General features: G+C 45.1%; 1 protein-coding gene across 1 annotated transcript in view; it reads right to left on the bottom strand.

Annotated features, from left to right (window-relative positions):
* MVP (major vault protein) overlaps positions 1-1307 on the bottom strand; it is a 352386-nt gene extending 351079 nt beyond the window's left edge. Inside the window, exon 1 of the mRNA XM_069652030.1 lies at positions 1196-1307. The gene's annotated coding sequence lies outside the window, so the exon portion shown is untranslated. The remainder of the gene's footprint in view (positions 1-1195) is intronic.
* Between the last annotated feature and the right edge of the window lie 11105 nt (positions 1308-12412).

The raw sequence follows: 12412 nt of genomic DNA, 5'->3' as shown, positions 1-12412 counted from the left end.
TCTGAGCCAGGCCATTTTTAAAAGCATAGCTGCAAGACCTGGCACCATGTTAAATCTCCATCCATGTCAACTCTCAGGAACCTTGACCCAAACTAATCGGTTCTGTGTGCTCTTACAGAAATGATTTCTAACGAATGAATTATTACCGAAAAAACAAATTATAGATTGTTTTTGTTGTTGATATTGGGGGGGTCCCACCAAGACCACCATATCCCCATGTTTATTATCCCACCCTGAACTCCCCCACACACCTTTTAAACCTTTTTACCCCATACCCCCTTTATATTTACCTTTCGTTATCTTTTTCGGTAATAATTCATTCGGTATTATCATTTCGGTAACATCACTGGATACCAAACTATCATCACTCACTGTCGTCCAGGTCACCTATAGACACAACTGCCCAGTACCGGATATGGGCCTGTATATCGTATTAGCCAAATTGCAAACCAGGCTTGCATCACTGCTCCGTTTGACTTCCCAAATTGCAAACCAGGATTGCATCACTGCTCCGTTTGACTTGCCAAATTGCAAACCAGGATTGCATCACTACTTCCCTCACACTGCAAGAACATTGTTTTGTGGTGCGAGCAGATTAGCAGTCTGTGAGCAAAGTAGAAAAAGCCTCTCTAACCAGTGACTTGCCCAGGGAGTGGCCTGGCAGCACACGCGCTACCCCAGGACTCTGACTGACCACCCCAGGTGCCACCCCATTATTCTAAACTATGAGCATTATGTGCGTATTACCCTGCATAAGTCAGTGCCCCACTTGGGCCACACCAGTCTAGAGTCTGGATACGCCACTGTCTCTATAACGGAACAGGAGAGATTAGCCGCCAGCCCAATTTAATGTTACTGTGTGACTGACTGTGGCCCAGCCCTGCCAGCCGTTGAGAAGCATGGCTATCGGCAAATAGGCGGGATCCCCGTAAAGGCCATACACCCTGAGGCGCGACTGTCCTGTTTCCACCAACACTGAACTCCGACCTCGGCGCATTAGTCGCCGCCCACACAGGGTTGACAGATCGTGACTCACCCAACATGGAAAAAGTCCCTTTTCTCCGCAACCTCCGACAAATAGAAAAACAGGGCGCGCCACCGAAATCGGCTATTGTGGTGACCTAGAGCCTCGCCCCAACTACCACAGAGATTTATGAAGTGAACAAAAGAGAAAATATATCATATATAATCCTACCGACAACACTCGTGGCAAATATTGACATCTGCGCCACAGAGGTATCGAAGGAAGGCGCGGCTGCTCCCAAGACCAGAGCCGCGCGAAATTAACGAAGAATTGAGGAAAGCAAGGTGTACGTATCACATAGCTGGAGGGCGGGGGAAAGGGGGAGGGGGCTCAAATCACATGCCAAGGGGTTTGGTGGTTTTAGGAAAACTGCAGAGGGAGCATAAGAAAAGACAAACAAGGTGTGGAAAGGGGACATTCCACACTGGGCAGGATCAGGACCATCGTTAACCCCTGTGTCGGTTGATCTGCCAGAAACTGTCACCGTCCCCCCACACCCCCCTTAATCTGGCTCCCTGTAACATGACAGAGACTGTGAAGGCTGTTGGAGACGACCTGTGAAATACCCCACGTCCCACCTCGAGGTAGCTCTTCACAAGGCTGGTGGACATTCCTAGTGCCCAAGGACCCCTGCGCCGAAAAGAAGGTGAATTAAATATGACTGTCAGCGCATACTTAAAAAAAAAAATCAATATTAATATTGCCAATTGAAAACGGGTGCGCCTGCAATATACAAATAATATACAAATGCGATAAAATGACTATACAAAGCATGAAAGTCAAGCTACATCTCCTATGCTGGAGGTTCCTATAGATGAAGGGCAGTTAGCAACCCCTTTTGGTGTTGCATTGTGGGGTAATACGAACTCCCAACATTCGACTCTTGTTAAAAGAGAAAGAATCTTTAAAGGACTTACTAAAATGAACTACCAACATTTTGCACCGTTGCAAGTGCAAAGTTTGCACGGTATTAGTACTAGGGCAAAGTTTGCCCTATTTTTATAAACACTGGGACACATTAAAAAACCATTGCACCTCGACAAGTGCAGTTTGACATATTAAAAGCACCAGGTCTAAAATTTCCCTAGTACTAAAAAGATACATTTTTGATGCATATTTGCATAAGGGCAACGTTTGCCCTAGCGCTAATACCATTCTGTGAAAAAATGTAGTGAAAATGAATCTTATTTGCACTAGGGCAATGTTTGCCCTGGTGCTTTTAATATGCCAAACTGCACTTGTCGAGGTGCAATGGTTTTTTAATGTGTCCTAGTGTTTCTGTAATCTGGCCCCAGAACTCCAAACCAGAGCCTGGTATACATAGCATGGATAGATAGCATTATACCGCTTCTGTTTTCGCTTAGGCTATGGGGAAGCCCCAAGGCACCTGTTTATCTAAATAGCATCAGTGAAATTCTTAGTTTAGATGGAGCAATAACTGTCTCGTGGTTGCACTTGATTCAAACATCACTAGCTAAGATCCGATTGAATGATCTTTGGGATGAAAATGGGAAAATGACTATATTCGATAAAGATAGGTTGAAGAAACATCATTGGTCATGGGTGGTGTATGGAAGTCCCCTGCCTGGCTCTGTGGATGGTTGGGAAAGCGGCTAAGGGGGCCTCCCAGAGACCGTGAGTGATGGGAGGAATGGGGATGATGCCTGGTGCTTTCTCACTCTCTCTGTCAAAGTAGCTTGGCAGGGGTCTAACCTGTGACATTACCATATCCACTCCCCAAAGCAGACCAAACGTCATTGAGCCCCTTCACCAGAACACTCCCACAGAAACACCCAGCACTTGCCCCATGCAGCATCCGGAGGTGCCTAGCCAGGCCCCCACAATCCTTGCAGCCACTCTGATTCTGCAAACAAGCCCACATGGTTTGCGGACTGGTGGGGAAAGTCTGCAAACTGCAATGTACAGCAAATGTGGGATGTGATAGGGACTGACCAAAACCTTGTTGCAAGCAGACCCCACGCACTGGCAGCTCTCCCTGGTCCATTGCATTTGCAAGTAACTTTCAAAATAGCAGCTGGATCGATACAGACTTAGGCTGGCCTTGGCAGCCTCACTCAGGCCCACAGGAAGTCAAGGGCCTCAGCCAATCATGGCCATAACCATACACAGCGTCAGGCCTTTAGTGGAATGCCCACCCCAGGGGAGGAGGAAGAGACCTATTTAAGTCATATAGCCAGCCTGGCAGCAGGGGTTGTTAGTGCAAGTTGGGGATGGAGGACGTCAGAGCACATTGCAATGACAGTGGGGGAGTGGAGGCTGGTGAAAGCAAGACATTGAGAAGGAGCCCACATCAGCAGGAGGAGGTGGTAAAAAGGAGGAAACATCAAAGGAAAGAGAGGAGGTGAAACCTGGCCTGGAGTGGTACAATGGAATAGCATCACAGAAAATGAGGCAGGAGCTAGTACCTGGATTGGAGTGGAAGGGGGGCATAACATCAGAAGAAAGGTGGGAGAAGGTAAGACTTGTGGTGGGGCTGAAATAGTGAGTAACATCAGAGAAAACAAGGCCAGAGGTAAAAGCAGGAGTTGAGTAGGAGGTAATAACATCAGAAGAAAGAAGGGAAGAAGTAAAACCTTGAGTGGAGTAAAAGGAGGTAGCAGATGGTGCAGTGCTGGAAGAGGTGTTAGCAACAGGAAGAAGCAGTGAGAATCTGGATGAGGTGTGAACATCTGGAGGAGGTGGAGAGAAGCAGGAGGGGGTGGTAACAGCTACAGCAGCAAGGAAAGGAAGACATGAGGCGGCCACGTTGGCCCAATGAAGATGGGAGGAGACACGAGACTTGGGCAGGAAGAGCAGTGCTGTCAGGACTCTAGAAGAAAGGGGAACCGGGACTGCTGCCAGGAAGGTGGTGGAGGGACATGGTCTGTAAAGAAGAGTAGTGAAGACTCCTGGCTACACATTCCAGATCTCGAGAAGCTGGAGTACTACTTGATAGACAAAAGAGAGACTTGGAATTCTTGTTTTGGTTATCCAAAGGATTTCCTTCTTTTGAACCTTTGAGCTTTCTGTGCACTGTGTACATAGTGGACTAAAACATGCTTCCGAGGCAGGTCGCGGATTCGTCCCACTTGTGCCTCCATAACAGAGGATACAGATTTACATTGATCTCTAATTAATTAATCTTTTATTACACGCTTAATACCGAGACCAGTCTCTAAGCGCCTGAACGGGATACGAACCTGTGTAGCTCTGCTTTGTCGGCCCGAACTTTAGGTTGATCCTGATTCATCTGAATAACAAGTCTGACTTAGTTTTTGAGAAATATCTAGATCACAATCTGCCGATGGAGTAGAACACCTTTATCTTAAGTTCTGAAGTGGTATTCCACCTTTGGATTCTTCGGCAACTAGCAGTCTAAAGAAGATAGTCCATCCCACAACAGCATCCATAATATATATAGGTGGAGCGGAATCTGTTTGAAAAGATCTTTTCTTTTACTCCTTATAAACCAAAGTCTATGAAGAAACTGGCTGTTACGGATTCCTAAACAGACCAATATGAGAAGGTTCACGGAAGGTATGATACTATGCATGAGTGCATCTTTGGTCTTAATCCAGTAGACCATATCTAAATATCCAGTAGCGATGTGGAGAAGATGCAAGTTTAATAACAAGTCAGCAATACAGAATATCAATATTTATACTCTGGCCTGCGCAGCTTCTTGATTTAATGTGCTCTACGTGGTGATTCGAAGGATGGAATTTATGCTTATTCTAAAATCATATTCAGCACCTGGATTTGTAGGATGTGTGCCTGCTGGCTGCTAAGCATGGATGCATTGTTTATAATATATTTATGTATAATTTTACACTGTGATGATCTATTTATGTGTGCTATATGAACCAAAGTGTCCCAAATAAACCATCCGAATTATTTAAATATTAATACCAGGTTTTTATATAGCACGTCCTGTCAGATTCCTCCTGCTTCTAAGCGCTGTGATAATAGCTATTTTTACTATGTAATTTACGGTAGCGAATCCCTGCCAGGATTCCAACTTGCGAATTGCAGCCTGACCTTATGTCAGAGGTGTGCGCTTAAAATCACTGTGCTTTTCGTTTGTCACAATCTTAAATGCATACTGCCTTCCACTTACCATGAAGTGATATTTCCTGTTCACATGTGGAAAAATGCCCCTTCAAAATCTAAGTGCCTGGCAAAAAAAATCATGTTCCTGCAACCAACAAAGAACGGATATACTGAAGGGTTGTGTTGTATCCAAGAAATGTCGGGAGGCCATGGTTAGAAAGAAGAGAATACTTATTTGCCCTCGGGGAGGGTGAGCCAACCAATCAGGTGGCTGAAACAGCAGGCAAGAATACACAATCCCTACTATTCCAGCCACCCCGAGGCCCTTACCCGGGTGGCGCTTTTTTCCTTTTTTTTTTCATTATGTTGGGAGGCAAGGAGGAGCCTCTCCCTGTTGCCTCCCCACCCACCCCCGAAATCACCAGATTCCCCTTCCCACCACCCCCCACAATTACCTGCAGGATCGGAGCCTTGCGCTCGAGTCCCTGAGCTCCTCCCATCTGGCCACCACTGAAATAGAAAAGGGGCTAGGTCCCTTTTCAGATGACGGTGGCCATTTTGGATCACGTTTTCCATGGCCACCATCATACGAAAAGGGACCTAGTCCCAAAAATCCTTTTTTTTTCCTCTGGCGGGAGATGGGCTTGTTGCGCTAAGCTAATCTCCCGTCGGAAGTAAAAAAGAAAAAAAATCAGAGGGTGCTTCAATTGGCCCAACCAAAGCTCGGCCTGGCGGGCCGTTAAAACCCATGTCCGGTCCCCAGCCGGGGTGTGAAAGCTATATTCACACAGGAGCACAGTGTTGTACTGCCTTCGTCTTCGTGTTCAAGAGCAACTGACTCTTTCCCACCATTAGGTTCCATTCTAGAACAAACAGGTCTGCCTTCAATAATGCATAATGTGAGGGGTCAGAAATGTGAGGCAGACAACTTTGTGAAGATTGGTATAGGTAGATAAACCAAAGGCCTATGCGCTGTGGATTAATGAATAGTGGAAAAAGGGGTTGGTCCTAATTAGGGAAACATATAATGGATGCAGATTTCACATTTGTTTCAAAAACCTGAGTAAAACACCAATTTAGGGCCTACACTTATTTTACAGCCCAAACACATAAACACAATCCATAAAGTGTACAATTCCAAGAATAACTCATTGGACTGCTCGTGCCAATGTTTCGCCCTACTTGGCGTTTTCGAGGTTAACAAAACTTGCACATAATCTGTACGAAATAAAAAAAGAAAAGGGAGAAGAAGAGAAGGAAGATTAGGACTATTGTTCAAAGTCTGATGCATGTTAGACATATTCATTACGCATACTTAGATCCTATTTACATTTAACTCTTGCTACAAAGATAATCTGATTCTAAAACATGTTGTCCCTTGCTACAAGAATAGCACATTTAAGAGGTTGGGCCCATTCCTCAAACAATACGTTGCAACACAAGTAGAAGGTGGTATAACTACCAATATGTACTGATTGTTATTATGGATCAGGCCAGGGCAGTACACCTGGGCCCATCCAGCGCATGCAAGTTCAGAGAGTAGGTGCTTAATAACATCTGTCAGTGGGCATATTAATGTTAATTCCAATTGCCTTGTTTCAAGATATCAAGAAAAAGAATGTCTAAAAGGTTAATCCACCAAATTGCATGGTGTCTGCTGCACCTTATCATTCAGTTGCCTTAAAACGGCCTATGTGCCTGGTCTACAGTGTGTGTTCCCCTCCACCAGATTATGACCTCTAAAAATAGTCTCTTCTGATCCACGCATTTGCCTCAAAATATTTGACACTACAAGGTCTAGGACTAACAGTTTTCTTGTATGAACCTCTCCCCAAGATGATCATATGAGGATACCTTTGCGTGACCCCATACATGAAACAGACCTATTGAGGGAACACTGCTACAGATTTATGAAAGCAAGGCATCCTGCCGCATGTTTGAATCTCTGCAGACCAGCTGAGTGTTGGCAACCCCCACCAGACAGGACCAGAACCCCAATCTGACCTCTGCTAGCACGAACCTGGAAGAATATAAACATGCACCAAAGAACCTCCATTCCCAAAAAGCATCTGCAAGAGATTCCAGAAACCCTCCCTGACTTAGATTTTCATGTACACACGCTTCTTGGAGAATGGAATGAAAGCACATTTCAGTGGACTGCAATTCCCACAATGCAGTGGTTGTTGTGTGCAGCCCAGTCATACGAGTCTACGCGGTGTTGCGGCTGTCTGGAACTGCTTGGGTGCTGCGCTGCCATGCCCCAAGTTCATTGTTAGTGCATTGAGAATTGAACGTTACAGCTGGAGCTATTGTTGAATTCTTACTTCCTAGCCCCTAGTGTCGCATTCTGCATGCTTGTCGTTTGGAACTTTCCTTCTCCCCTTGGGCTACCTTGTATCCCTCTTGGGCTCTTAGTCAGAAGGTGCCCTATCGTATCCTCACAAATGCCTGTGTTTTCCTTTGCAGAGATTGGCACCTATAAACTAGGAAGCAAACTCTGCCCCTCCTTTGGCTTACATGTATTCCACAGTGAATTCAATGTAGCAATGTGTTGAATGCTGTTTCCACAGAATGCCTCTATTGTGTAATCAGCATTGACACATATAGGCGTGTGACTAACTCCTTACTTAGAGTAACCTGCGCAGAGGTATTGAGTTCCGTTGGTAGGTTCAAGCCCAACTACCTTACACCCCTAGCCGGTTTTTAAATTCTTTTCCCATCACTAATCGTTCACCATTTCGATCTTCCCTTTTCTCCCGTTTCCTTGTTCTTGCTAAACTTTCTTCTTGTTCTCTGTCCTACTTCATACCCAATACCAGTCCCTTGAACATCAGAATATAGGTTTCCAGACATAGCCAAGGTGCTCCCCTCGGAGCCTCAAGACACATCCAACGATGAGGATTAGAGAGTCTGTGCCCAATTGATTGCGCTTATTCTGTATGTTATCTAATGCCGGTAATCCTCAAAGATTTGATTAGAAGTTAAGCAAGTTCACATCCACCGCCGTTTATTTCCACATCAGTCAAATGATGCATTGTGATCCTGAGTTGATCAGAACACCATTTATCTGAAACGCCATTTCCAAGTATGCATATTTATCCCTTATAGACCTATCAGCCAGTACAATATATAGAGCTTGCTTGTTCGTTGCCCCTCTACATGCCTCTCAATCATCGCTGCGCTGTGCCCGACACACTTCATCAAACTGCCCTTTTATAACATACAAGAAGCGCATTTGAACCAAAAGCAGAACAGATTTTGGCAAGTGCCGTGTGTGCACCTTCCCACAAAGGAAAAATCACACGTCCTCCACCTGGCATTGCTTACATTGAGCCTCATTATGAGTTTGGCGGTAAATCGTCAGTAAATCCATTTTATTACTGCCCAGCCCATTTACCGTTAGTGGTTCTCAGTCCTATGGACTTACCATGGGATAATGAGTGGTTGTGTGGTATTTCTGGGGTCTAAGGGCCCCAATGGGCATGTTCATGGTAATCCTGCCACAGTCATTCCAATGAATATTTGGGGTAAAGTGGAGGATTGATCTCCAGCTTTCTGCTGGAGGTAAACACTTTTCAAGAAACTTGTTAAGAAACTTAAAATCTTTTAAGAAATAAGTTACACTATGGGAGCATTGGCATTAGAGTTTGTGGGGAAACTTTTAACAATTGTGATTTTGTCAGAAAAATTGTATATATTTAAAACTCTGCCTTGGCCTCGAACAGCGTCACGTTTTAGGTCAATAGATCGAAAGTTAGGCTCTTTCCTCTGGTGCCTGAGGGGGGAAAAGGAAAACCTAAGCTGGAACAACTTCTTTGGAGTTGTGGTGTTTTTCATGATTTTAGAAATTATCATAACACCTTTTTTTGCAAGTAAGTTAATACTTTATGAAAGATAATGAATGGCTGACCCTAAGTTGAATGAATGGCTGACCCTAAGTTGATTAAAATTGAGGACGAGTTTGTAAAACCTCTACATCTTTGCTTTACATAGTGAGGAAATATACTTTGACACCTCCTGTAGTCAGTTTGGAAATATTGTACTGCATCCTTGGGATACACTTCCCCATTCCTGATGCCGCCTCCCAGTGGAGTAACTCCGCAATTAAATGCAACAACAAAACGCTCTAGTGGGGCGGCTAGATCTTCTATATAGTCAGAATTTGTGTAATACAAATATAAGGTCTCCCACTGTGAACTGGATCAATAACAACCACAACATATTCTTGCCTCAACTAACGTAGTAATGCTCCAAATATATTATGAAAACTATAATTTTTTATCTTATTGTTAAGAACATATCTTTTGTGTCAACGCTTACTTAACTTTCAAATATATAAACACTCTGTAACAAACAATGACAAATTGAATCAGCGCCTGCCTGTCTCCAGGTCTGACATGCCTGGCAAGAAATATTCACAGCCCCCACAAGCTATTTGTGTGCTATGCAAATGCCACATATCAATCAATCAAATAGAGTCAAGATATTAAAGTGGACTTGATTTTTTAAAATGCATTATGTTAAGAGTGTTCTTTAAGATATACTCATCACATCTAAAAAGGCACAAATTGTGTCCGCTATGTATTAATCAGTGTTGGGCACTATTGTGAATTAGAGGAACTATGATAAATGGAGGCAGGTCGGCACCACTATAATAGAGAAGAACAAGTTACTTCTTACCTTGTAACGTTCTTTCGATGGGATGTTCCTCCGACGTATTCCTCATCTTTGATAGATCATCTCCCAGCTTGCTGGCCTCGGAAACATTTTTTCAGTAGAGGGTGCTGCGCGTCGACGTCCCTCGAGCCGATGTCCCTCGACGGCCTCCGTATCGGCGCCGACTTCACCACTCGTATAAATAGACTCACGCAGCGTACGTTGCTCAGTTCCGTTTTGACGTTAACAGTTGTTTTACATGAATTGGTTATTGACCTTGAAGGGGCGTAAGCTGCAACCACAAGGGAAGTATTGCTGCAGGGATGGATGGGAGGGGCGATAAGGAATACGTCGGAGGAACATCCCATCGAAAGAACGTTACAAGGTAAGAAGTAACTTGTTCTTCGAAGGGATTGTGTCCTCCGACGTATTCCTTATCTTTGATAGACTCCCATAGCAGTGGTGTGCAATTGGAGGTGGGAGTAAAACGCCATGTTTCCTTTAGGAATTAACCGAATTTAATACGGCTTTACCAAACCTAGTCTCTTGACTAGAGGAGGAATCCAGGTTGTAAAATCTTGTGCAGGTATGTGCGGACGACCATGTGGCAGCCGCCCATATGTCTCGAACCGGAATCCCTCTTTGGAGGGCCGAGGAGGCTGCGATACCCCTGGTTGAATGAGCCCTAAGATTTTGAGGATGCTCTTTCCCTGCCAGTTTGTAACATTCCAGGATGGCCAAAATAATCCATCTGGAAATGGTTTGTTTTGTTATCGGTAGTCCCAACCTGTGTCCTGAGTAACCCACGAACAGTTGGTCTGCTTGCCTAATCCTAGCAAGTCTGATATGTAAAATCTTAAAGCCCGCCTTGGATCCAGCCTATGTAGCCTTTCTTCCTCTTTCCCTGGATGGGGAGGCGGATAGAATGAAGGCAAAGTAATTTTCTGAGTGATGTGGAATTCAGAAACCACCTTTGGGAGGAAATTAGGCTTCACCTGTAAGACAATCTTGTCTTTATGAAAAATTGTATGAGGGGGTTTACAAGATAGAGCTTGTAACTCGCTCACCCTTCTAGCAGATGTTAAAGCCACTAATAAGATAGTTTTAAAGGTGAGAAATCTTAGCGAACAAGACTGGAATGGTTCGAAAGGAGTACCCATCAGGAAATTTAAGACTAAATTTAAGTCCCATAAAGGAACCTGGAAAGGCTTTGGAGGGTAGACATTAGTTAATCCCTTTAGAAATTGTTTTACTAAGGGTAATTTGAAATACGAAGGTTCCTCCGCAGTGCGCTTGAAGATTGATAGCGCTGCGAGATAGCCCTTGATAGTGCCAACTTGAAGGCCTGAATTTGCCAAGTAGAGTAGAAAGGATAACACAGTTGGTGTACCACATGAAAAGGGGTCGATATTCTCTTGTCTACACCAGTTGCAAAACTTGTTCCAACGGCAGCGGTATAAAGACTTTGTTGCTGGCCTTCTGGCCGAAAGCAACACTTCCATGACGTCATCAGGGAGGCCCCAATCCTTGTATCTCAACCTTTCAGAAGCCAGGCGTGAAGGCTGAGGGTTCTGTTGTCTGGATGGAGAACCTGACCTCCCTTCTGTGAGAGAAGATTCTCCTTGAGTGGAAGACGAATTGGAGGGCAGATGGACATGTCCAGAAGGTCCGGGTACCACGTTCTCCGGGCCCAGTCTGGGGCAATTAGGATCATGGTTCTCCGCAATCTTCTCAACCTCCTGATCATTTGAGGAATGACAGGGACTGGTGGAAATGCGTACAGGAGTGGAAACTCCCAGTCCACTACGAACGCGTCCCCTAGAGCTCCTCTCGGGGTAAATTCCCTTGAACAAAACAGATCGCACTTTCTGATGGTACTGGTGGCAAACAGATAAACTTGAGGGGTTCCCCAAAGGGCGAAGATCTCCTGAAGGACTTCCTGAGCTAGTTCCCACTCATGGGAGACTGTGCTCTGCCTGCTCAGAGCATCCGCCGTCAAGTTCTTCTCTCCGGCTAGATGGACTGCCGATAGAGAGATTCCTTCTTGAATTGCCCAAAACCAGAGCTGCATTGCCTCTCTGCACAGTGGTAGTGATCCTACGCCTCCTCTTTTGTTGAGGTAGTGCATGGCCACTGTGTTGTCTGTCATTATCAGGACATTTTTCCTATGTACAGATGGCAGAAAAGCTTTCAGCACTAGTCTGATTGCTCTCAGCTCTAACAGGTTGATATGTAGTCTGGACTCCGATGGAGACCAACGACCGCTGATGTTCAAGTCGTTGGTATGGGCTCCCCACCCCGTGAGTGAGGCATCTGTGACTACTGTTATCTCCGGCCTTGGTTGCCAAAATAGTTCCCCCTTCAAGATGTTTTTCTGGCAGGCCCACCACTGAAGGTCTCGAGCCACCTTGTCCGGAATCTGAAGGAGGTCTGTCATTCTGCCTGAGAATTGTGATCACTGAGTCCTCAGTGCCCACTGAAGAGATCTCATTCTCAGGCGAGCCTCTGGCACAAGGAAGATGCAGGATGCCATGAGGCCTAGCAACCTCAAAAAGTCGAAGGCTGGGAGACGTTGGGCATTTTGAAACTTGGTGACCATCTGCAGAATATCTTGAGCCCTCACCTCTGGTGGCGAGGCTTTTCCCAGGGAAGTGTCCAGGACCTCTCCAATGAACTGGAGTC

Source organism: Ambystoma mexicanum, chromosome 3p (genome assembly GCF_040938575.1).
Source record: "Ambystoma mexicanum isolate Mex_15411 chromosome 3p, UKY_AmexF1_1, whole genome shotgun sequence".
NCBI classification, from domain to species: Eukaryota; Metazoa; Chordata; class Amphibia; order Caudata; family Ambystomatidae; genus Ambystoma; species Ambystoma mexicanum.
The sequence above is the reverse complement of the archived record's forward strand: the minus strand, read 5'-3'. Positions and strand labels throughout refer to the sequence as shown.